Below are 26475 nucleotides of genomic sequence, written 5' to 3' on the forward strand. Positions count from 1 at the left end.
CCTGAAACTTTTAGGGGTTGTACATTCATGCGATGTCAACATCCACAATTTTTTTCAGATTTTTTTGGAACATTTAAAATTGAATTTTTGGAAATGGTATCATGGGAGCATTGGGGAGATGGTATCACCTGATACTCTCCCATCAACCCACCTCCACGAGCGGGGGGTCTGAGGTTCGATTCCTCGCCCTCTTCGATTTTTTGGGGATTTTCTCTGTAGGAAGCATCCGTCATGGGCCAGCCCGTGAAGATCGATGGTGTGCGGCAGGTCGACACTTTGCCGCATAATGCGCCGAATAGGGATTCCGAGTCCTAGACATGGCTCGCATGATACGCCTAAGTATTGGACTAGTCCAAATAGCACGGCTAGAGTCAGCGCCTAACAACAAATCACACCTTTCTATAAACCATACAACACACTTCCTTTAGAAAAGCAGTGCACGATCTCTAGAAAAGGGAAGAAGCTAGCAACACACTTTGCTAAAAAAGTATAAAAAAAATTAGACATCTATAGAAAAATGTTTGGGATGTATACGAAATTTGTATAATGTGTATGAACAAAAGTAGCCATCATAAGTTATATTTAGAAAAAAAGTTAACAGTGTATTTGAAAAATGTTAAACATGTATAAAAAATTTCTTATGTAATAAAAATCTAGATATAAAAAATATATGATTGAAATAATTTTAATCATGTATTTAAGAAAATATACAACGTAAAAAAGTGTTCATTAATTCCAAAAAAGTTATATACAACTAAAATTTAAGTGGCATTTTAAAAACTGGCTGTGACATTTTAAAATTTTGTATTCAAATTTTTTATGTGTTTTAAAAAATGTATCATGCGATTGACAGAATGTTCAACGTGTACTTGAAAAATGTGGAACATGTATTCTTTTTGTAGACATGTACTTTAAAAGATGTACCTCATTTATTTGCAAAATGGCCAATGTGTATAAAAAATGTTGCACATGTACACAAAACGTGAACAATATGTATTGAAATAGTATAAATGTGTTAAACAAAAGGAGAACCCCAAAAAGGAAGAAAATCGGTGATGATATACAGAAAAATAAAAAAACAAAGTAAAACGGTGAAGAAACAAAGAAAAACAGAAAAATGAAGGAAATATGTGAAAGAAACACAGAACAAATAAGCAAACAAAACCGATACAAACAACAGAGAGAAGCAACAACAAAAAAACAAAACCAACCAAAAAGTTCGAAAACAAAATAAAGATGTACATAAAATACGGAAAAAACAAGTGCACAACGGTACCAATCCAGCTAATGAACAACAAGAAAAAAGGTCACTGGCGGCAACTGAGCAACGAACAATAGCGACTCGGGAGCTATAAAACGCTTAGTGCGAGTGCTCCTTCGCTAGGCTATTGAACGGGACCAGTCTCGCATGAAGCTTTCTCTCGGTGCTGTAGCTACTCGGCCGGCTCATTTACTTTTGGTTTTTTTTGTTCGCTGGGCTTCTTTCAAGGATGCCGGGTTTCGGTCTTGGTTTTTTTTCTCTGTGAGTTTCTCCTCCGGTTTTCACTGTTGGTGTATGGTTTTCTTGGTTTTTTGTTTTTTTTTCTCCACTACATTTCTTGTTTCCTTTTCCTTTTCCTTTCTTTTTGGTTTTTTTTCTTCCATGGTTCATTTTTTTGCGCTGTTTTTTCTCTATCTTACTTGTTTCCTTTTTCTCGTGGTATTTCATTTCTTTCTTTCATGGTTTTCCTTTTATTTTCCATTTTCCTTCTTTTTCAATGGTTTTATATTTCTTTCTTAGTTTTCATCGCTTTTTTCATTTCTCTTTGGTTTTACTTTGTTTTTCTTGGTTTCTCTTCGTTTTCTCATGGATTTTCATGGCATTCTTTGGGGTTTTCATTTTTCTTCATTTCTGAGCTGTTTCTTTGTTTCTTTCTTCCAGTTTTTAGTATTCACCACTGTGTTTGTTTTTCTTTTTCTTCAACCCATTTCTACATTTTTCATACACTTATACATTTTATGCATACATTAGGAACATTTTTTATACATGTTTAATATCTTCAAAATACATGATTAACATTTAGAAATTATGTCTGATGACTACTTTTCTCATACACATTGTACATTTTCGGTATATTCAAGGAAAATTTTCAATACATGTTTTGCCTTTTTGAAATATATGATTAACATTCTTATACAGCATTATTTTATTTTATTTTTTTACGCTAAAATTGTTTAATACATGTTCTAGAATTCCCATAAAACAATTTTGCACACGTTTAACATTTTTATATAGATGATCATGTTTTATCAAATATTTGCATTTGATATATACTTTTTTCATACACATTATATATTTTATTATATATCAGCAACATTTTATTATACAAAGTAATGTGTTGGAAATATATCATAACATTTATTTGATACTCGATCAACATATTTTAGTATTTTTTATTTTAAATGTTTTATTGCACCTTCTACATTTTTGGTATGCGTTAGGAACATTTTTTATACATGTTTAACATTTTTATATGAATTATTAACAATTTTGAAAATGTCATTACCATCTTGTAAATACATGATCAAAACAATTATATTCACTGCATTTTTTTGTATACATCTTTCGTATACATGAGAAACATTTTTTCTATACACATTTAACACTTTACAAATTCTAGATTAACATTTTTCAAATGTTTTATGTGCGTGTGTGTATATATATATATATTTATTTAGTATATTTGGAAGTATAAACAAAAGTAAAAATAAAACAAAAAAAGATGAACAAATAAAAGGAAAAAAACGAGGATGTGGCCTACCGCGAGCTAGGCCGGCCCAGTGTCGCGCTCCCTTAGGCGAGGTCGTCTTGCATCTCACATGAATCGACACATAGGCATCCAATAATGCCACACTTACGAGCTGGATTCTTATGGAATTGTCTACGCGAGGAGGTACAACGAGTTGGTGCTTGTTTTTTACTCTTTGCGTGAATTGCGGCGCCCGTTGCTCTCTCATTCTGCCACATCACTTTGTAGCTATGCTTCGAGTAAAACCTGCTCGCAAGTGTAGCATTTCTCCATAGGCGCGCCCCAGTAGCGACCCCGCGGGCGAGGGAGCGGACACGTTAAACTGAATGCTGGGCCAGCCCATTCACGGGATCCCTTGAGGCGATACATATTATATCTCAATACAGGCAACACATAGCCCTGGCCGGGTTCGTTAGAAAAGTTCTCATGGCCGTGCCGTTGCCTTTACGCCCAGGGCTAACTCTGCATGCTTTGTGTATATGTACCTACATGTTTGACGTGTTTGGGTTCTCGCATACCCCCAACCAGATGCGTGCGGGAAGAAAATGGCCCATTTGATTGTCTGTATTCACTGTTCGGCCTGCATAACATGAAACATAAAGCACCTTGGGGTCAAGCCCGCTGAGAACCCACGAATCAGCAGTTTTTCAATAGCCTGGCCTGCGGGATGCATGTGGGCGAAGGCGGCTGAACGCTAGGAGCCATGTTTCACTGCTCTCTCTCCCCCTCTCTCCACTCTCCCACTCTCACACCGGTGTTGGCGATCAGCGGATCGGAGAACAACAAGGCGAGCATCGCGCGTCCATCACCGGCATCACCAACATCCCCGACAACACTTCGGCAACGGCGGTAAGCCCTATTTTCACCTACTCGCTAACGATTTTTGAATTCGATCTACGTTTTAGATACGTTTTGCGCTTTCGATCCATGAGTAGAAAATAGAGATGGATTTTAGGGTTTTGATTGAGGGGCACATCTTCATGAGTAGAAAATAGCGATGGATTTTAGGGTTTTGATTGGGATTGAGTATAAGAGGAAGGGGGGATCGTAGTAAATCTTACACGGTAGTGCTAAATCCTAGCCGTGGGGACCCTGGAGGCGCTTGGAGTGGCGGGGGCTTGGGCATTGTAGTTATCCTACAGCTCGACCGTAGCATGCATCGTCTCATCATTCTCACTGTTGTCGAGAACGATTGGCATAGTACGGTGGCCTGGCTCTGACGCCTTGACAACTACCTCCACCCTTCTTCTTCTTTTTCATCGACTCCAGAACGATGACGGCCAATGACACCGCGGTGGCCGGCTGGCCTTGACGAGCCCTATAGCCCATGTACTTGGCCCATGTTGCTCCTTGACCAGCGTCGCCAGACTCGGCCTGATCCATGGCTCGGCTCAGTATGCCGACTGACATAACGACTTTCACTGGGTCAGGAATTAATGTCTTCAATTCCTCCGCTGCCGCCATCTTTACCATACTGTCTACCTCCTTATGCATGTTGTCGATGCTGGTGAAGTTAGAGCACACTTCCATGGTGTTCTTGAACTTGGTGCGATCACCGAACGAGCACCCAAGGAAGAAAGCCCTACAACCAATGCCCCAAGGGAAGGGGTTGGGCATGGGGTTCATGGCAATGGAGATGTTGAAGAGGGGTGATAGTCAGAGACAGGTAGGGTTAATTGAGTGCGGTTGTGGGTAAGTATTAGAGCCTTTGGGTGGGTAAATATAGGGACTTTGGACAGTAGGGTTGAATGCTGATCAACCTTTGAACTTTGTGCTGCTCATAATGCAGATCGACATGGAGAACACGAAGGGCAAGAAGGTGCTGGCGCCCCGTCACAAAGGAGGTGGTGCCTGCCTTACAGAAGGGTAAGGTGGTGGTGCAGCCGTTAGACGACGATGTGGTGCTGGAGGAGCCCCCAGTGGCAAGAGGAGGAACTATGGCCACTACCATGAGGAGGCAGGCCAACTCACTTCTGCAAGGTGATCCTTGACCCGAAGCTGGACTGCCTGCCTATGCCTCTAGACTTCACGAAGCACTTCTCGGACGTGCCTTAGGAGTTCAAGATGAAGACAAACACCGGCTGCATATGGAGGGTGACGGTCCGCTGATGAACGACAGGGTCACCCTCTTTTAGGGCTTGGGCCCCCTTCGCCGATGTCCACCAGATTAAGATCGGCTACATGGCCACCTTCAAGTTGCTGACTCCTGACACCCTGAAGGTCATCGTGACGACATTGAAGTGGTGACCAAGTGCTAGAAGCACGGCGATTCCTTCGCCGTGAACATCTAGAGAGCTCTCTATTGCCTGATTGCGCGTGTTGGTTTGGTTTAAGAGTATGCCATACTGGTTTGGTTTAAGACTACTGGTTTAAGTGTCATACTATGTTTAACTTGTTCTTATATATGCTATCTGTTTTATGTGTCTATGGTTTGTTTCTGCCTGCTAGTGTGCTGGTAACCTCACCACCTCCACAAAGAGGTTACCAGACAACATGTGTTGCATGTAACCAGACAGTCTGACCTGTGTTTTCGCCTAAATAGGCGGGCAACCAAACAGTCCGCCTTCCGTTTCGCCACAGTCAGGTTAGAGGGTATGCAGGCAATCAAACAACATGCAGATGTTGGTTTTTAGCCTGTTTTTTTCTCAACCAAACATAACTGAGACACAAATGCAATGCAGGTCGCTGTGGGCAACCAAACACGTTAGTTGTATTCTTGTAAATAAATCCAAATTTTGAAAAAGTCACGTATACATTTTTTACTCATGTACAACTAGACAAAATTTTGGAGACGTCACATGTACATGTTGTTCTCATGTACAAAAAGACAAATTTTGGACAAGTGTACATCTTGTCCGCACGCGGGTTAGCAAAAGCGTGCATCTTATCCAAGCCTTTTTTTTTACTTATCCAGTATCCAGTCCTTTCAGTGTGGATAACCTTTACATTCTAAATTCCAGCCGGCATATATATGATGATTTATGTTTTTTTCTTCTTCAGTGTGAAACGATGATGATATATACTACTTCCTAGGTGTAGAGGAATAGGATGCAACTCTCAATGTATTGATTGGGTGCATCGCACGCCCCTCCGCCGGATCGGGACACGCCGGATCAACAAACCCCGTGGGCTGCTGACAGAAGACCTGCTCCTCAAGATGACCATGGAGGAAGGCGTTGGAGACGTCCATCTGATGAACCGGCCAGGCACGAGAGACCGCCAGCTGTAAAACAGTGCGGATCGCCCCGGGCTTAACAACCGGAGCGAAGGTGTCGGTGAAGTCCACGCCGGCGCATTGCCGGAAGCCAGGAACAACCCAACGCGCCTTATAGCGGTCAAGTGTGCCATCGGGACGAAGCTTGTGTTTGAAGACCCACTTCCCGGTGATCACGTTGGCGTGCCGGGGACGGGGAACAAGCTGCCAAGTCCGGTTCCGCTGCAAAGTGTCGAACTCCTCCTGCATCGCGGCCATCCAGAGGGGATCGCGGAGAGCGGCCCGAACCGAGGACGGCAGCGGAGAAGGCGCAGACGTCGAGGCGGTGCAGACGTAGTCATCCGCAGAGTAACGCGAGCTCGGGCGGAAAACGCCTGTACGCGAGCGCGTGACGGGGCCGGCCGTGGGAACAGCCGCGGGTGGGGGCGAAGCGGCAGGTGCACCTCCAGAAGGGACTGACCCATCCGACATGGCCGGTGCAGCAGAAGACGGCGGCGAGGCCGCCGCAGCGTCCACGGCAGCCGCGGGGGAGGCGGACCGAGACGGAGACGGGGCCGCAGCGTCGGGTGACCGAGGCGGCGTCGGGGCAGCGCCTGGTGAGGCCGGCCCAGCATGCGGCCCAACATGCGGAGAAGGGGACCGAGGCGGCGTAGACGCGGCTCCACCTTGGCGGTGACCACCGCGGCCACGGCGATGGTTGCCGCCGTTCCCGCCGTTGCGCGGCGGTTGGGGCGGCTGAGGCACCGGCGGGGGCAGCGGGTGCGGCGGGACGGCCGGAGGACGAGGCACCGATGGTGGTGTAGGAGCGCCGTGGGAGAAGCCGGCGGCGAGGGCGGTGTGGGCGGCGCGGGTGCGAAGTTGCTTCATCCGCCGCTCCTCAAGACGAAGATAGGCCACCGCCCGCTCGTAGGTAGGGTTGGCCATGAGGGTGAGGTTGGACGCGGCGTTGCCGAAGTCCTCCTTGAGGCCAGCGGTGAGTGTCGAGAGGAGAAGCTCATCTCCCACCCTGAACCCGACGTCGTTGAGCTCGTCGGAGAGGGTCTTGAGCCGGAGACAGTAGGCGTCGATGGTGGAGTCGTTTTGGTGACACCCAAAAAATTCCTGCTACAAGAAAACAATCCGTTGAAGCTTGTTGTCGGTGAAGAGGCCGTTGATCTTGCTCCACACCGTGTAGGCATCGTCCCCGTGGCGAACGACAGTGTGGAAGATGTCCGGAGAGACGGTGAGGAAGAACCACCGGATGAGGGTGGCGTCGATGGCCAGCCAGTTGGCGTCGTGGTTGCCGGTGAAGAAGTTGGAGAGGCCGTCCACATGATCACGAAGATTGTACTCACGGAAGAGAAGGTTGAAATAGGTTTTCCAGGCATAGTAGTTGGCGGAGGTGTGGGAGAGGATGATGGGAACGTGATCGGTGAGGTGGATGTTGTGGATGTCGGCGGCAAGGGGCTCTTCGGGCTCGGTTCCGTAGGAGGAGTCGAACGGGTTGCTCGGACTGGACGAGGATGACCTGGCCGACATGGCTGCGAGGTGGTTCGGCGGTGCGGGAAGAGAGGAGGGGTGGCACAGGGGAAGGGCAGCGGCGCGAGGGGGGTGGATCGGGAGGAGGCGGCGCGGAGAGAGGGGCCGCTCGGGCTCGGGTAGGGTTTAGGGTTAGGGTGGGCGGCGGCTGTGGGTAGAGGGTGAGCGGCGGCTCGGGGTTAGGAGGGAGGGGAGGGGCGTGCGGCGGCTGTGGGTAGAGGGTGAGCGGCGGCTCGGGGTTAGGAGGGAGGGGAGGGGCGTGCGGCGGAGGGGCGCGGCGGCCAGGGAGGCGGCGGCGGCGTGGTATGCACATGTATATATAGTACATAGGGCAGTTATATTCTCAACTATACACAAGGAGGAAGACTTGGAGTACAAGAATACACGTGGTAAATACATATACTCAACAGGAGGGAGTACTCCCTCCGTCCCAAAATATTTGTCGGAGAAATGCATAAAACCGAATGTATCTAAAACTAAAATACGTTTAGATACATCCATTCCTCCAACAAGTATTTTGGGACAGAGGGAGTACTATATAGTAGTACTTTTTTAGAATGATATATAAGTTATACTTTCTATGGTTTTATCCGTACATGCTCTTGTTCGTGTTTGATCTTATCATGAAACAAGAGGTAAGTAATACATAGCTATCCGGCGAATAGCATAAGAAATTTAGTACCGTGCTTTGATTGGGTGTACGACAAGGACAGCAAACGGGCGGGCTAGCACATCAAGAGCGATTCACGTCATGTCATCATGCACGCGACAATCGTGACCCCGAATCTCGCATGATTCATCATAATAATCCGAAAAGTAATGGATTTTCTTTCTTTCTTTCTTTCTTTTCTTTTCTCTATAAACAAACATCTGAAAACAAGATCATCTCTCAGATGCGATCCCTGCTCATGGATCATCTCCTCAACGCAATTGCAGAGGCATGCATGATGCATACTCAGAGGAAAGCAAAAGAGGAACTCAAAATCAAAAGGGAAAACGGAGAGCGGGTTCGCTCAAAAGCTCAAAAGAACAGAGGTAGCACCGGTCCTTTGATCCTTTCTTGAAGAACAGTTACGCACAACTAGGACGCGCCAAAAATAAAACTAGGACGCGCAGAATATACAAGAGGAAGAACAGCAGGAGGTTAATTACAGGATGGAGCCGAGCCAGAGCGACGCATGGTGGGCGGGGTGTGGCCGACCGATCAGGCGATGACGGTGGCGGAGTCGAGGCGGTCGAGGCGGCTCCAGACCTCGCCGAAGGCGGCCGGCGTGCGGCGGCCGCAGGCGACGACGAGGAGGATCCGCTGCAGCTCGCGCACGAGGTGCACCAGCCGCCGCGCCGGCGCCAGCAGCAGCGTGAAGGGCAACAGCCAGATGCCCAGCTCCAATATGAACATCGTCGGTCTCCTCCTCCTCCTCTGCTTCTCCTTGGCACGATCAACGGGAGCAGCTAGCTGCTAACTAATCCTCCGGTGGTTCCCAACCAACAGCCAATAATTCGCTTTGATTCGCCGCGATTGATGGATGGTTCGTTGCGCCGGAGCGGTAGCTTATAAGATAGATACTAGTAGCGTTAACCAACTCCGTGGCCTGGCTAATGCGCCGATGGACTGATTGGCATGTTGCTGGCCATGGCTGCTAGTTGGCCACACGCCAGGTCTCCACGTCCCACGCAGCACGCATCGTTGAACGGATTTGTATATGCAACCACCGCTCTCAGTCCATCGCCCCGGTGGCGGGCTAGCAGCTGTGACGCGACGTGGTACCGTGGTGGAATTAATCGCTCGCTCGACCGATCAATCTGGCAGCTACACATGGCCTAGCGTGGTTCGCGTGGGCGTATTGCAAGCGGAGTGGCCCGGACGTAGCTGCAGTCGTACAGGGTATACTCCATGATGCAACATGTTGTGGATCGGTCGATCGGGTGTCCGATTTATGTCTCGCCGGCGTTTCCTGTCGTCCCGTAGGCTCCACCCGGATCGACCCAGAGGCCCGGCTGGGTCGCCCGCCACCTAGCTTGGATGTGATGTGACCCACTGGCTGCCGACCACTCAACTGAGCTGACAGGATAGAGAGATCTGTAGCACGACGTGCTAACCAATAGTACTCCTGTTTTTGAACTAGGATATGAAAGGGCTGTCAAACTCGTTTTGCATCCAAGTCGTTGTAGTATAGTGGTAAGTATTCCCGCCTGTCACGCGGGTGACCCGGGTTCGATCCCCGGCAACGGCGAGTTTTTTTTCTATCTCTGTTATTGCTAAAAAAGATTCGCGGTTATTATTCCCCGGCGACGGCGATATTTGGTTTTTCGTTTTCGCGTCGGTCAAAAATATCTAAAATCTACTGCACGTGTCTACTGTATCACGGGCAACGCCGGCTGGTGAACGTCTGGACGAGTATCTTGTCTCGTGTACATGTCGCTTTCACGTACTAGCATACGTAGCAGCCACGCAATAATTCAGGCGGCTCGCATGTCGGCACCTACTACGTAGCGACGCTCATCGATCGAGCCGTTTCTGCACAAGATCAGCGCGAAGATGTCGTCGACGGCCACCGTCACCCGCGCCCACCTACAGAACAAGCTCGCCATTGCCAGACGCTGCTCCATGGCCATATTGTCGTCGTGACGGACCCGGCCACAGCGAACAACCCAAACGGACGACGAAGTCACACACTTCGTTCTCGGCCTGTTCTCCGCGTCGGATAATCAGTCGGCCTGCGAAAGAACAGCCCACCCGAGAAGCTTCCGCGTCAGATGAGGGCCCGATATTATTGGTGTGGCTCTTTCTTTTCCTTTTTTGACATAAAATAATGGTGCCACTCATGGTGTGGTTGATGTTGCCCTGGGAAGGCGGGAGCTGATCAACATGTCCTGTAATCATTCATCCATCTCTACTCCTAATGAAGCAGTTGATAGTCTTCGCTGGTCAATTTTCGTCCCATCAGAGACGGTTAATTTTCGTCCTCGATCCCACCTCCCACTCCCCCTGGATTCCCCCCTTCCACCCTCGAGACCGACAAAAAAAATCGGCATACTACCACGATGCCCGTTGTGAAACACTACGGTTCATCGACAGAAAATCGTCCTAAAAAAATCTACAAAGGTTAACCTACGAAATTAAACCAGCAAAAAAAAAAGCCAAACAAACCGCACGCACGTACGAGCAATGCCTCCTGCTCCTCTCGATCCCCTCGACGTACGATCTGTGATTGCAGACGCACGAGATCGCTGCAGCCGCTGCTCCTCCTCTCCCGGGACGCAGCCGCCACCGCCGAACCAGGGAGACGCCAGCGACCGTCGCTGCCGTCGCGGATCACCAGGAAGCCACCGCCACCGTCGCGCCTCGGATATGTCGCGGATCACCGGGACGCGGCCGTCGCGGATCAGGAACACCAGGACACCGCCGGCGGCGGCCCCTCGGATACCGGCAACCGGCGGCGATTGAGACCAACGAGGCGGCACCACACCCCTGGTACTTCCCTTCCCCATCCGCCAATCCTCTACCCCCTCCCCCCCTCCTCTACAAAGGCCCGTGCGGCCCTGTCCCTACGACCTCGCCGGCCACGACCAGGGATGGCTGTGCATCCCGACGCCTCTCTTCTCCATTGATCCCCCATCTCCTCAAGGTGAATCTTCTCCAGAAGGTACCCCTCTCCTCCCCGACGAGTACTCGCTTCCTTACAGGCAGGGGCGGATCCACCATGGGACATGGGTGTACAGATGCACATCCAAATTCTTTTGCCAAAAATTCGTATATAGGTATGTACTTTTTATATGACAGAAATACTAGCTTATAGGCTCAGTTCAGAGCAGCCCAATAGCCGGCAACAAACCAGCAAACCAGCCACTTTTGTGTTGAACGCACACGACAGAGTGAACGATGATACCGTGAACTGAATGTCTAGCTGCTATTCAGATTCATTGTGAAATCCCAACTGAATGTGTAGCTGCTATTCAGATTCAGAGAGAAAAATGTGTAGATGACACTGAGTGAGGATCTGCTTGATTTCATTAGCAGGAAAAAAAATTAATTATCTTTGAATTGTAGGCAGTAGAGCATGTCTTGAATTATCTTTGAATTGTAAGTTGTAGATGACACCTGGTTAAGCTTGCACACCTTTTTTCTATGGATTTCACGGAGGAAGATTTGATGCATAACTTGATTACATTAATTGGGACGGAATTCTTTTTTCAAGTGAACGATGATGTTGTCATATCTCGTCCTTAAGCCATGACATATTGTAGTTTTCTCCTTCTATTTTGTAATTTTCTTAATCTTTTCAGATATTGTTGCTATTGTGAAATTCGTATTGCTGTGAACCAATTGGCTTGACTATTAGGGTGCAAAAAAAAGAGCACTCAATATTGAATTTCTGGATCCGCCACTGCTTATACAGGCACGTAGTATGGGCTGACTGTCAGGGTCCTGACACGGGCTCTCCTTGTCCTGATCTGATCTTGATGCTACTCGGTCAATCTATGATGTTTGTTTCCTGTGTTTACATGGCAGAGTGGTTGCTGCACTCGCTTTTGGATGTGGATGCAAGTTGGGAACTCATTCAGTGATTTGAGGGTGCAGGTAGAGATGATGCTGCGGATGGGATGGGAAGATGCGTGTGTGCTAGCTGCCATTGCAGGGACTTTTTATTTTTCGGATAGTTCAGCGTCTTATTACGAATCTGATAGTGCTATCTGCCACACATACACCATGTTACGAATCTATTTACATGCGACTCAGAGAAAGAATTGCTTTGCAGGTACACACTTGCTGCTAACTGATGTATTGAACTTTCAAGGATTTTGATTGGTCGCCCAAATAACCCATTCTCCTTTTGTTGATATTTATGAAGGAGATCATTATTTCTCTTTTAGTTTCAGGCTGCCAACATCACGAATTTCATACTTATGGAGTGGAGCCACCAAACTATTTATGAGGTAAAATCACTATATACATATTGTTTTCCCACCTGCGTGCTTGCTTGTGTTTGTTTCTAGCCGGCAAGAATCCATCGAGTCTTCCTCTGTGTGTGCAACCTTGCCAGTGTGTGAATCAATCAAGGCAAGGGCAACCAAAGTTAAGTATGTGAGAGTCTTGCCGGGATCTGATCTATCAACTCCTTCAGCCAGCTTTGCACCATGTGCACATCGTCCATGCTAGAAAAGCACTTGGCAAGTGGACGGCTCAGTTGGCCCTGCGTCAACAATTCAAATCCTTATCTATACTCCATAGACACATACTTTTTTATGCAATTCTGAATTTATGGAAGCAGAAGAACTGATTATGTGAATTAAATATCTAATCCCATGTGTAGGTGCTATCCAAGTGTTGTGATTATTTATGCGCATATAACTTGCAGGTAGTTAACTCTATAGTATGAAGACTTAAAAATACGAGTGCATGTCATTGGTGTTTCTGAATCCATCTTCCATCACTTCTAATACTTTTGTATTACATAATACTATTTTTCCAGCAGTTGAATGACATATCGATGGTATTTGTAATAAATTTCTTTCTTCCATATTACCAGGAAATATGTTGAAGCACCTAATATATTCCATTTGCAGTGGACAAACAGAACAACACAACACATAAGCAGAGGAAAGTAAGCGCAAACCTTTCTCTCTTTAAATTCTTGAGGATGGTAACATTTTGTTACAGGTGTTCAAGATTCAGTTCTAACATTTTGGGGTTGCTAATCCATTGCAAGTAATCATTGCTTAACTGCAATGTTATCCAAATTTCATGTGACTTGAGTGCTATCTCATTTAGTTTTATGGCTTACAAATAACGTGCAATTTTGAAATTTTGTTTGTTGGCGGCCACATTTTCAATATAACTCAGAAAACTATTGAATACGTTATCAGTATGGCCTCTGAAAAATGATGTTTTTTCAGATATGCATCCACCTTCAAGTCCATCCATAGGCATTTTAAGCAATTCATTTTGAAAGGGCTATATAAATAGCTTAGAGAGAGACATCTACTAGCAGTAGAATGAAGCCTCCTTGTAGTAACTCTGTGTGAAAGAATTGATATAAAAAACTAGAAATATATAAATAATATATAGAAGGTAGAACCATAGAGAGATGTGTATGTTTAATTGGTATATTTTCAGTAGTATATTTGTGAAGCTGATATATCTTTCTTTTATAGGACATGGTTGCTCTTGCTTCATCTAAATAGGCCGGCTGGAATGCCATGAGACCAGGTTGTACTATCATTTTGAATTTGTTTACTAACACCACAACTACCACATCCTCGCTAAACGACAGAGGTTGCTAGCAACTGCACGTGGAAAGATTGAATGTGATATTCTGTCTACTAATCAATAGTGTATTACTGAAACTACATATTGATGACTTTTTAAACAACATATAGTATTGTCCCCAGTTCTGCTTGATTTGATTTTTATTTCCCATCAGTTTTGTGTTTTGTCAGAGAATGGTTTTTCTTTACCTACGGTAGTCCCTGTACTCAGGTAAATCCTTTTGCATCATTTCACTATTGGTTCTGTCGTAATTGTATTAGATTGGGATTGCAACATGTGGGCTCCAACAAACATAATTTCAAAATTGCACGTTATTTGTATGACATAAAACTAAATGAGATATCACTCAACTCACATGAACTTTGGATAACATTGTAGTTAAACATTGATTACTTGCAATGCATTAGCAACCCCAAAATGTTAGAACTGAATCTTGAACGCTTGTAACAAAATTTTACCATCCTCAAGAATTTAAAGAGAAAGAAAGGTTTGCACTTACATTCCTGTTAGTCCACTGCCAATTCATAGTATTGTTAGGATTTCTGGGATCCTACATTTTGACTATTTAGCTGATCCCAAGTTATTTATATAGTTTTATCCCATTACATCAGATCTTTTTGGTTGCACGTATTAATTTACTGATTGTGTACTGGAAGCAATTTACTGACTTGTGTAGTATTTAGCTGATCCAAGGTTAGGCTTTTAAGTTTTCTCTCATTACACCATTGCATTTTAGAATTTTGTAGCTAAAAGTTTCTATTAAATTGGTGCCCGTATTAGAGGGAGGCATCGGTTAACTAAGCATATCGTCGCATGTATAGAGACCTCCAGTCCAGCATGTCAAGGTTGCTCTGTGCGGGCTCGATTAGAGGGGGCATGGACTTTATTAAGAACGAGTGAGTGCCGTCCTGTATCAAGTGCATGTCATGGGTTTGATAATATCTTAAAGAATCAATTTGTACTACATTATTCGCTGGAGGTAGCATCACGATGACACAGAATTAAGGACTCGTGATTGGGAGTGTCTAAAAATTTATCAACTATTCTGATGTTCCATAAATCATTAGTTTACCGAAAAAGGAAGGAGCTACCATCGCGGTTTGATTGCGTTCATCTTGGACTAATCATGATCAATTTGATGAGGCCTCCATCAGTTTCGTATAGGTTGTGCTAAGGATTCAACAAATTATGAGAAACCTGATGTCGAAAGATAGTGATAGACCATCGGATGAAGTTTACTATATGTTTTTGTCTTTACCATGTTTTTTCTTATACCATGTTGATTTTCAAATAAAGTGCAAGTTGTGAATGAAAGAGTAGACATTTTCTTATTTATGTCAAATTTTGCAACAAATTTTTTTGCCTTACCAATCATGCGGTGTGGGTGCTCACCGGCGCTGGAGCTGAGGTGAGGCGAATTCAAAACTTCACCCAAATGTCCGGATTTCTCATATTTCCGGCTTGGAATGCCCAGATTTCTTGTTTCCTTGGCTTATACTTTGGGTCTTGCACCTTTTCTTTATAGGTTCTGCGAATTCTTGTTTAGGGATCCGATGGAGAGCTCGGATATGGCATCGCAGCCGTTGAGCGACAGGGTCACGCCGAAGCTCCTCCTCGGCTGCACGGATTGCGTCACTGTCATGCCGGGCGAGCCGCAGGTATGATTTTCTTTGGTTTCCTCTGGTGGTCTTGGCAACATGCGCTCCCAGGATTACAAATTCAACTGCCAGATGGGCAGGAACATGATAGATTTGGGTCGACATGATATGTTCTGGAAGTTGATTCATTCATTCGCCTATTTATCTGGTTTGTTGCCATCCGAGGGTGGTCCATGAAATCAGGTCTCTGTATTCTTTTTTTTTTCAATCAAAGGGGAGCTACCCTGGCTCCCTTTCATAGAAACGAAACCAAAGGTGTCTGTATTCTCGAGAAAATAATCATGACATCTGTCAACTTTCTTTTTAGGAATGGCTTAATCATATGAGTTTGCACCGTTAACTTTTTCACATCATTTCTTTTACCACTTCGCTTCCAATAATTCAAACAACATATTATGGCTTGTTTAGTTATGGGATCCCTAATGTCCAGATCTCAGCTTAGAACATAGATAGTAGCAAGGTAACAACGAATAGTTATAGTGCCTATTCAGATTCGACAAAACTGCAAATGGAAGCATTACACTTGCTGGCGTGATGGAGGCTGAGGTCAAGTCAAAAGAAGATATGGGCCATATGGCCATGCACTTGGCACGAGGATCTTCGTCACGCGCAACTGAAAGTACAAACATACATAGCCAGGCAAGGTAAGTCGCATATACTGCTATAGCTGGGAGCCGACGCAGAGGCCCCGACTCCTCTACGTAGCTGCGCTAACCTGTATTTCACAGCTATGGACTCCTAAAGTCCTAATGACTTTTGTTTGCAATTGCTATGTTCCCTGTTGGGTTTTAGATTGGACCCTAATGATTAGATTTTTATTTTAGCTAGGTGATTACAGATCAACAGGATGCATGCATACGCAAGGTTAGGGTAGTTCTAGGGAGATCTATTGTTGCTACACATTAATGGCTGTTGTTTTACAAAATCCTGATACATCATGTTCTCTGTAGTGCGTTGCTCTTTTGGTTGATACGTGCAAGTAATGTATGCCGATTGGAAGTTGATCAGCATGCGTCAGATATGAAGAGAGGGAGGCAACACAATGGACATCAATAGAGTTTCAGAAATAAATGTTCATATAATCAAATTTCAGGATTGTTCATCTTCATAGGTTAATTCGTGAACTCTATTTTATAGGTTCACTTCTTACATAGGGACAAAGTAGGTGTCACAATCCTGAACCCCCTGTTCATGTTGGGTCTTCAAGGAGCTTACTTAGCTTGACCTTGTGGTTTTGATCTGGTGAATCACAAGCTAACAATAATCTGTTGTATGACTACAGTGGATCCTTTAAAAAATAGGCGTCCAACAACTGTTTATATGATCAACTCTGAAATAGTAACACAACAAATGACAACAGATGGTAGTTTGGCATTTATGATCAACTCCTATGAAATAGGTACAAATCAAATGACACGATACTTATCCAAAAATGATGAACTATTTTCCCATTGACAACCATCAAGTATTGTACAATTTGATGTACGTATATGGATGATGAATTTGCGATGATGAGGCCTTTAGCTACTAATCCATTTCTCATGATTTTCTGTGCCTTTTATTTGGGTTTTTTTAGAAGCCCTTGTTATCTATTATTTGAAACTTTTAGGTCCCAGAGATTGCACATGTGCTGGAGAACTCAGTTCTTCTTTTCTTTAGATCGGGCTGCAAAGCAAGTTGCTGATGAAGTGAAGTAGATGATTCAAAATGAGAAGAAATTCACTGTATTTATTTACGATAGTGAACTTGAATTGTTTTGGTAAACAATTTCGTGAGCTGGCATTACACCTATTTTGGTAAACTATTTCGAGAGCTGGCATTATATCATCCGTTGCGGCTCTTATTTCATGTGCCTTCTTGAAAGAGCACATGTAGAAGAAAATATGGTGAAATAATAAAGTTTGTAGAGCAAGACAATGGATTCCATCAACTCCCAAGTCTCAAGTTCTTCATGTTTTCTGACCTAAATATTAACGTGAGGTGAATGAAGATGATGTCATGTCTTGTTGCAGGGTGATTGAGGAGTAAATGCAAAGGTACAAAGAGTAACTAATAAGTGTGTTTGAACAATGATAGTTGTTCACATTAGGCATTTGCGTAGGTACTGTGTGCAGTTGCAACCCCCACTCATATGTGTGAATTGAATCTACTTCCTTTTCTTCCTGTTCAAATATAGGGTAAAAATAATGTTTAATTTTTTATTCAACCCAACAGATTTTTTTTGGTTGGAATCAAGTTCAAGACATGTCTTTTGCTGATTGTGCCAGTAGAGCTGCAAGAGTGGTGGACATGCAACACAGGGAGGTGAAAGAAGGGAGGATCAGGAAGGATGGAGGGAGGTGACAAAGCTAGGAGAAAGGAGGGAGACACCAAGGAAGGTGGCATGGGAAGAAAGTGAAGTTGTGGCCCAAGGCTAGAGTGTGATCGTGTAAAATTGTTACCTTTCCATCAATGCTCAGGTTCATTGTCATTTTTAAAGTCTGGCACTTGAAGATCTACACAATTGTTGTCGAGGAAGATGATAAACTCAATGAGGATGATAATTGGGGTTATTGTGAAGCTCGATGTTTGGTGGAGTACTCTCGCGGTAAAGAGGACAAGGCATGCAAACATGAGTAACTGATAGGTTTGTGTAATCACTTCCATTTTTTCTAGGAACATTGAATATAATTGATTTTGTAAAGAAAGCGGTAGAGAAGACTGTACTTTTGGACCTTCAGGTGAAGCGGGAATTATATCATTGTGATATCAAATAATTGTTCATTGATTGTTTGAATGAGTTGTTGACATATGATTAATGTATGATAAATTTGCGTTGTGAAGTATGTGTATGAATCAAGTATCGCCCACTTCTTTGATTTTATCGGTTTTGCTAACTCTCAATGTGTCTGAATTTTTGTTGCTGTGTCACTGACTTTTTGCTTTGCACGAGGCCGAAGACGGGGATGACATGAGGAGAGCCAACCACAGCGAGGCCGAGCCATGTACAAGCAGGAGCGAGTCTGAAACATAACCAGTGAAGGTGCATGGGCGTGCGGGTGGGGGAGGGGTGACATCAAAGTTGTTCATTGAGGATGGCCGAGGCGGCAACCCACATGGCGGTGGTGGGAGGTCGAGGGGAGCGGGGAGGTGATAGCCGCGGGTTGCGGGGATGGAGGAAGGAAATTAGGCTTGGGTAGGGCACGATGAAGGAGGAGTAACTGTTTGGGAAAGGTGAGAGAAAATGAATAGGTGGTAGCATGTTCCTAGGGTTGCGGGGATGGAGGATGGAAATTAGGCTTGGGTAGGGCATGATGGAGGAGGAGTAACCATTATGGGAAAGGAGGGAGAAAATGAATAGGTGGTAGCATGTTCCTAATCGTTGGATATTGTTTTTATTGCCAAAAAGAGAAGTGAAGTTTTGTCAAGTATCTAACGTATAGGTGCCTTCTTAATTTATTTTCAATCATTTGCCCGTAGCAACGCACGGGCATTCTACTAGTTCCCCTAATAACCTAATTGGATGGCCGCACGGAGAGCCGCGCTTCAGGTAAGCAAGGCAGCCATCTGTTCCCGACCGGCACTTGAAGGCCGGTAAGCACAGCCAAAAGAATAAAGATGCACACAGCCAACCCGCTCATGTTTCCGCTCTCGCTCTCGCCCCTGCCTCTCCCACCCCACCACCGCACCTCCACCTCCCTTCCGCTCCGGCGCTCCTCCACCACCTCCCCTCCGTCGCTAGCCACCACACCTCCGCCACAGAGGCGCGCCTCGGGGGCTACCCCGCCGGGGCCGCTTCCTCTGCGACGGGCGTCAGATCTGACGGAGGCCGGGCTTGGGGTTGCACTCCGGATCTCACCGGAGAGGGCTGAGATCTCTCCACCTAGCCCGCTCCTGAGATCAAACCATGGCGAATGAAGGAGATGGGGGAACAGTGGCCTCAGATCAAGAGATCGAGAGACTGCTGGAGGAGATTACAGAGGCTGCAAAGAGCGGCGACGAGGGCAGCCAGAGATGCGGTGATCCATGCGAGCCGCGTTCGAGATGCTCGGCTTCACCTAGCCCTGAGGGCGATGTCGAAGATGGATCAAGGAGAGAGGGACAGGCTATTCGCCAGAGGCCAACCTCTTACTGCAGACCTCATTCTGGATTGGGCGATGGAGGAAGCTGCTTCGACCTCCCGAGCGCAGAGGAGGAAATGGAGGGTGTTCAGGGCGCGACAGGCGGAAGAGCAGTGACGGATCAGAGGGAGCCGCAGATTAGCCTTGATTTACAGGATCCTGGAGGTTTCGTTTTCACCCCGGTGGTCAGGTCAGGCCTGAGAGCTGCCGATTCACCCTCGCTGATCTGCGGCGACAGCGAGCAATCCTTCCAGCCTTGCCGTCCCCCTCACTGGATTCGGATCGCCGATAAAGGAAGAGAGGTTCAGGGGGGGAAAAGGGGGAGGAATTTGAATTCCAGACGCTATCTGGGAAACGCATTCCCTCTTTCCGCCTTCCCTAAGCCGATCGCAGAAAGTAACAAGGAGGTGGACATCACCTTTTTCAGCCAGCTGTGGGAGGCAGATTTTAGGGTTCCCACCCCGCCGCCAGCCACCACATCCGCAGAAAACCCCGACCAAAAAATTGAGGGAGAGGCCATGGCTGAGCAAGGGAGAGGGAGGGGGAAATCCAAGAACAAGAGTGGACAGGGAGGGAGCAGTAATCCACGGCCCCCGGGTTGGGGGCTTGATCAAAATCCTTCCCCCAATTCCAATTTCCGTTCGGATACCCAACTCCACCATGGGGTTTCCCGAATCAGCTCCCAGGGAATTACCCTCCACCACCAGGGCAATGGCAAGGACCCCCACCCCCGTGGGCTGCGCAGCAACAAGGGTTTGGATTTGGAGGTCTGGGAGGCATTCCACCCCCAGGGCCAGGAATCCAGATTCAGCAACCCCAATCGCAAGCGCAGATGGGCGGTCAGGGGCAGCAGAATTTCCCCAAAGGGCAACCAAACCCTGCAGGCCAATAGAAGCAGCAACAGCAGAGAGGTCCGAGCAAGCATGCTGCGAAAAGGTCTGCGAAAACCCTGCTCGACGTTGCGGCAGATCTGAAAGCTTACTTAGCTGATATCTGCCTCAACTGTGGAGATCCTGGTCACCCAGCCGTGGACTATGCTAAGCCCAAATCCTGCCAAATCTGCAAGATGATCTCCCATACGGCTGATGTGTGCCCAGTGAGGAAGCAACCGCACCCGACAGCAAGATACATTGGAAGCGCAGCCCCTGGACTTGGCTTCTACCATGTGGAGCTGATTGATGTCAATGCTCAGAGGATTGGGACTCTGCAAAACATTGGAATCGTCTATGTGGAGGAGGGCAGCATTACTAAAGAGGAATTAGCTGCAGAATTCACCATCATCTACAAAACTAGCTGGCCGTGGCAGATCAGGTCATTAGATGAATGGTCCTTCCTAGTTAAGTTTCCTCCTGAGATTCCTGTTACTCAGGTAGCATGATACCCCTGCTTTGGGCTCTCAAAAGAAGGGGTCACAGTTAATGTGGAGGAATGGAATGGAAAAGTAGAGGCTCAAGCTGAAGGTCAACAAGTGTGGGTCAGGCTCCTAAGAATGAATCCCAAGTGGTGTGAATGGGCAGTCCTTGACCAGATTGCCTTAGTTTTTGGGCTCTTGATTGATGTAGACTGGGAGCACATGTTTAAAACCTTCTATGAATCAATCAGGATCAAAGTGGTGTGTAAAGACAGTAGTAGGATCCCTCTAGAAAGGCTCTTCTTCCTAGATGGAGAATTCTACATGATAGGGATAGAAGTAGAACCAAACACTGATCAAAATGGCTCTGTGATGAACAACCAAGCTCCTACCAGTGACATTACCATAGATGCTCCTGGCACTGACAAGAGCCAAAGCTCAAAAAACTCTGATAATGGCTCTGACAAAGGATCCAAGACAAGTATCTCCTCACTAACCTCACTTGGGAGGGGGACTGGAAACCAAGTTGGAAATCAATGTGGGCTACCAGGGGCAGGAATGGAGGTTGAAATGCTTGCTTCACCAACTAGGCTGATGGACAGTGTGCCACCTCCTCTACATGAAGCTAGGAGGGAGCTTCTTGATCTCATCACCAAGGATCTGCCAGATGAAGAGCAATGCTTCAACCTGCTTAGAGACATGGACCTGGTTGATGATACTGGGCACTACAACTATGATATATCTGACTGTGAAGTGGCTGAGGGTGAAGACACTCTTCAAGATCTCCCAGATCAGGGACTCCAAGACCAAAACCAAGAGACTGTTCCACACACAGCACAGACACATAAAGAGAAGAAGAAATGGGGGCCAGTTCCTGTTACCAGACACAACGAGAGGGTGGATACAGGGGGGAGAACCATCTTGGAAAGGGCTCAGAAGCTCAAGGAGGTCCAAAACCTGGAAAAACCTAAAAGCAAAGATGACATGATCATTGATGAGGAGGTGCGAACTAAAGTCTGCAACCATAGAAGGGGCAAGCACTCCAGAAAATGTAGGATTAAATGAATTGTCTCTTCTGGAATGTTAGAGGTATAGATGCCCCTGGTAGAAAACCTCTCATCATTGATACTGTTAGCAAGCTCTCACCTTCTCTGATTGGTTTCCAAGAAACCAAAAAAGAGGTGATTTCTGATTCCTTTCTGAAATCTATAGTAAGTAATAGAGATTTTAGTTGGGGATCCCTCCCTGCTAAAGGTACTGTTGGAGGGATTTTAGTAGGTTTTGATAATAATATTTTTGAATTAATTAACTGGGAGGTTAGAGATTTCTCTGTTTCAGCCTTCCTAGTTTACAAACCTAAGCAATATAAGATTAGGATCATTACTGTCTATGGTTCTCCATATGAAGAGGGCAAGGATGACTTCATTTCTGAGCTTCATTCACTCTTCATTGAAGATCACCCTCCTACTCTTCTAGGGGGAGACTTCAATCTAGTTAGATACCAGTCTGATAAAAGTAATGGTAGAGTAGATCCTAAATGGTGTGATAAATTTAATGCCTGGATAGATATTTGGAGTTTAATGGAAATTAAAATGTCTAGTAGGAAGTTTACATGGGCCAACAATCAGACAGACCTCATCATGTCTACCATTGATAGGCTGCTCTGTAACACTGAATTAGACAATATCTTTCCTCTTTCATCCTCCAAAGCCCTCACTAGGATTGGAAGTGATCACACTCCGATCATATGGGACTCCGGAGTAGGGGTGACACCTAGGACCAATATTTTCAGATTTGAAAAATGGTGGTTGATGAGGGAAGATTTCAAACATCTTGTAGGAAAAACATGGAACGAACCTACTAAAGGTTCTTCTGCCATAGAAATTTGGCAGATCAAGGTTAGGAGGTTTAGGAAAGTCTCTAGGGGATGGAGCAAGAATGTTGAAGCTGAGCTCAGAAAAGCTAAAAAAGGTCTCATGGATGAATTTGATGTATTAGACATCAAAGCTGAGACATCTAAACTTTCTGAGGTAGATCAGCAGAGGCTCAAATTCCTTAACCTGGTAATCTCTAAGCTCTGGGTGAAGGAAGAAACCAAAGCCAAGCAGAGATCCAGGGACAGAGACATTACAGAAGGTGATAGGAATACAACCTATTTCCAAGCTGTAGCTAACCAAAGGAGGAGAAAAAAAAATGGTCCATCAGCTTGAAGGCCCTAATGGCATAGTCTCCGAGGAGAAAGAGATGATGGACATTGCCTCCAACTTTTATAAAGATCTCTTTAGAAAAGAAAGTAGGGAAGGTTTCAAACTCAGGGATGATTTTTTCAAACCTGAAGAAAAAGTCTCTAAGGAGGAAAATTCCTTACTTCAAGCTGAGTTCACAGAGGAAGAGGTCAAAAAAGCTGTTATGGGCTCATACTCTGATGGGCCCCCGACCCTGATGGACTCTCCTTCATGTTTTACAAGAATTTCTGGGATCTGATTAAAAAGGATCTCATGGCTCTGTTACATGATTTCTTTTTAGGAAAATTAGATATCTATAGGCTGAATTTCGCCATCATCACTCTCATTCCAAAAGAGAAAGATGCAGTCAATATGAAAAAGTTCAGACCAATCAGTCTACTTAATTGTAGCTTTAATTTTTTACTAAAGTCCTCACCAATAGACTTTCATGCATTTTAGACAGGCTCATAGCTAGTAATCAAACAACCTTCATTAAAGGGAGGTACATCCTAGAGAGTGTGGTTACTGCACATGAGATTTTGCACTCTGTTAACAGCTCCAAAAATACTGGCCTAGTACTAAAGCTAGATTATGAAAAAGCTTTTGACATGGTCAACCTAGATTTTTTGGCAGAGATGCTTAAGCTTAGAGGGTTTGGAGAGCTTTGGCTCTCCTGGATTGATAAAATCACGCATGGGGGTTCAGTTGCTATGAAGCTCAATCAAGTAATTGGAGAGTTTTTCACCACTGGGAAAGGACTGAGGCAGGGAGACTCTCTGTCTCCCCTTCTCTTCAACCTGGTAGTAGACTCACTCACCAAAATGCTAGATAGAGCTGCCACTGCCAATTTGATTAGGGGGCTTGGGAGTAGGATCTACCCTGGAGGAGTCATTTGCCTGCAATATGCAGATGACACAATCCTTTTCTCTGAAGCAAACCAGGAAATGGCTAATAACCTCAAACTGGTCCTCCATTGCTTTGAAAAGGTTTCAGGGATGAAGATTAACTATAGTAAAAGTGAATTAGTACCAATAGGGCTATCACAAGATGACACTAGTATCTTTGCTGAGATCTTTGGCTGCCCTATTGGTAATTTTCCTATTAAATACTTAGGGGTGCCTCTCCACCATGATAAACTTAGGAGGGAAGATATTCAACCATTGATTGATAAAATCCTTAAAAGGATTGCTGGTTGGAGAGGTAAGCTTCTCTCATATAGAGGAAGGCTGATCCTAATTCAAGCTTGCCTAGCTAGTATACCTATATATCTCCTTTCTTTCTTTAAATTCCCCAAGTGGGCTCTGGATCTCATCAGTACTCAAATGGCCCACTGCCTCTGTAGTGATTTTGAGGGAAACAGAAAACTCCACTTAGCCAACTGGGGGATGATCTGCATGAAGAAAGAATATGGGGGATTAGGCATTCCAAACCTGAAAGAAGTCAATATGTGCCTCCTTGGCTCTTGGCTCAAAAGGTACATTCAGGGGGAAGGGAAGCTGTGGAAAAAGGTAATAGATAGCAAGTATAACACCAGTTCTCCAAATATCTTCTTGAGCTCCTCCACCAATCCGTCCATATTTTGGAAAGGGGTGGTTTCTGTGATCAAGAGCATCAAATTTGGATATATATGGGTAGTGGGGGATGGTTCTAAGATTAGGTTCTGGGAAGATACTTGGATAGGCACAGCTCCCCTTGCTGTGCAATTCTGGGATCTTTACCTCATTTGTGAGGAGAAAAATGTTACTATCCAATCTACCTGGGATGGGGACTCCCTCAAAGTTTCCTTTAGGAGGTCTTTTCCCCACCTATGATGGAGAAGTGGTATGAGCTACTAGAAATAGCTAAAAGTATTACTTTCTCTGATGATACAGACGCACTGATCTGGCAATTAGAGAACAGTGGTGTTTACTCGACTAGCTCTCTTTATTCAATCATTAACTTCCGCGGGGTGCAACCAGTTTTCATTCCCGCTGTTTGGAAATTATCTGTTCCCCCCAGGATTCACATGTTTCTGTGGCTCCTGGGATATAATAAGCTTATGAATAAGGATAATCTGCTTAAAAGACATATAGATAGAGGTAAAGAATGCCTTTTCTGCTCCTGTGATGAAAGCATCACTCATATATTCTTTGACTGTGTGGTGCCCACTGCTATCTGGAACATCGTGCACAGTTTCTTTAAGAAACCAGACACCCTATGCTATGAATCTGTAGCAAAACTATGGGTTTCTAACAAGAAACATCTAGTTTTGAACATGGTTAATGCTGCGGTCCTCTGGTGCATCTGGAAATTTAGAAACAGCATGATTTTTGACTATCTTCCTTGGGTTGATATCAAACAGATAGGGTGGAGGATCCTGAAGGCGCTAAGATCATGGATGATACTTCTGCCGACCCAGCAACAAAGAGAGCTGGAAGCCTTTTTGACTCACCTGCTGCATTACCTCAAACAGCCGCTGAGGATAAAAGGTGGATAACCTCTCTGGACACGCAAGCTTGCTTGGGGGGTCTCAGTCTGTCAGATGATGAAGGACCGGCGTCCCCTACCAGCGAGAAGAAGCCAGGGAAGCACAACATCATCAGCCCGGTCTCAGTTCTGGAGATGGGGGTGTGGTCCCCATCACCCGGGGCGGCGCCGATGAAAAGGGTCAAGAAGATGACGCCAACGGGCTCAGTGAAACCGAAGCTGCAGATCATGATGTAATTCGTCTCTAGTTCACCTTCGGTTGCCTGCGAGCAACTCTCTTTCGAATAATTTGTTTTCCTTTCTTCATAGTTTCTAGTTTGCCTTATGGTACATGCTGTACATGACGTGTTCGGACCTATCTGGTTTCATTCTGAGTAATGGAACTGGGGAGGGGGGTTTCCCCCACCCTGATCTTAAAAAAAACCTAATTGGTAGTTAAGATGCAAATTCGGCAGTAACATTCTCAACACAGGAGCCAGTGATATGTACAGTTGCTTCTACCGAGTCGCATGCATGAACATATCCCAACCAATTGTTTGTTGTAGCAAGCGACTATCTCTTCTGTCACTCGGTACGGTTTATTTATGCAAGTACCAAAGCCTCTATATCTGGGGAAGATTTCTTCACCATGTTTCACCACTTGGGTGAAAGTGACTTAAGGACCTATGTATGGGCGACACGTGCATTACTTTGGGACGTGGCGGGGTAAGATCTGGTGTGTGGACATAGTATCGGGGATATACCCCACGGTATGACCCGGCCAGAGTTATGACCCGGCCGTGACTTGGTATTTCATTGGTAAACCACCCGAGGACTGACGACTCACTGATGACCCGTTCGAGCCTGGTGACCCATTGGTAAGCCGACAGACAGTTGTAAGCCG

The 26475-nt window shown here is 45.6% G+C and overlaps 1 long non-coding RNA gene and 1 other non-coding gene across 21 annotated transcripts; both read left to right on the forward strand.

Annotated features, from left to right (window-relative positions):
• Positions 1 to 9683: 9683 nt before the first annotated feature.
• Positions 9684 to 9755, forward strand: TRNAD-GUC (transfer RNA aspartic acid (anticodon GUC)). Its single transcript has one exon. It is a non-coding gene; the product is annotated as a tRNA-Asp (tRNA).
• Positions 9756 to 10666: 911 nt separating this feature from the next.
• On the forward strand, positions 10667 to 18239 carry LOC109760705 (uncharacterized). Of its 20 annotated transcripts, none has more exons than XR_012188573.1 (5): positions 10667 to 12459; positions 13053 to 16094; positions 16275 to 16314; positions 16401 to 17627; positions 17721 to 18239. It is a non-coding gene; the product is annotated as an uncharacterized lncRNA (long non-coding RNA). The 20 variants fall into 20 exon arrangements; XR_012188563.1 differs by having other exon boundaries at positions 10668 to 12281; positions 12403 to 12459; positions 13053 to 13127; positions 13678 to 17627; XR_012188568.1 differs by having other exon boundaries at positions 13053 to 17486; positions 17552 to 17627.
• The last annotated feature ends 8236 nt before the right edge of the window (positions 18240 to 26475 follow it).

The sequence above is a fragment of the Aegilops tauschii genome, chromosome 7, assembly GCF_002575655.3.
Source record: "Aegilops tauschii subsp. strangulata cultivar AL8/78 chromosome 7, Aet v6.0, whole genome shotgun sequence".
NCBI lineage: Eukaryota > Viridiplantae > Streptophyta > Magnoliopsida > Poales > Poaceae > Aegilops > Aegilops tauschii.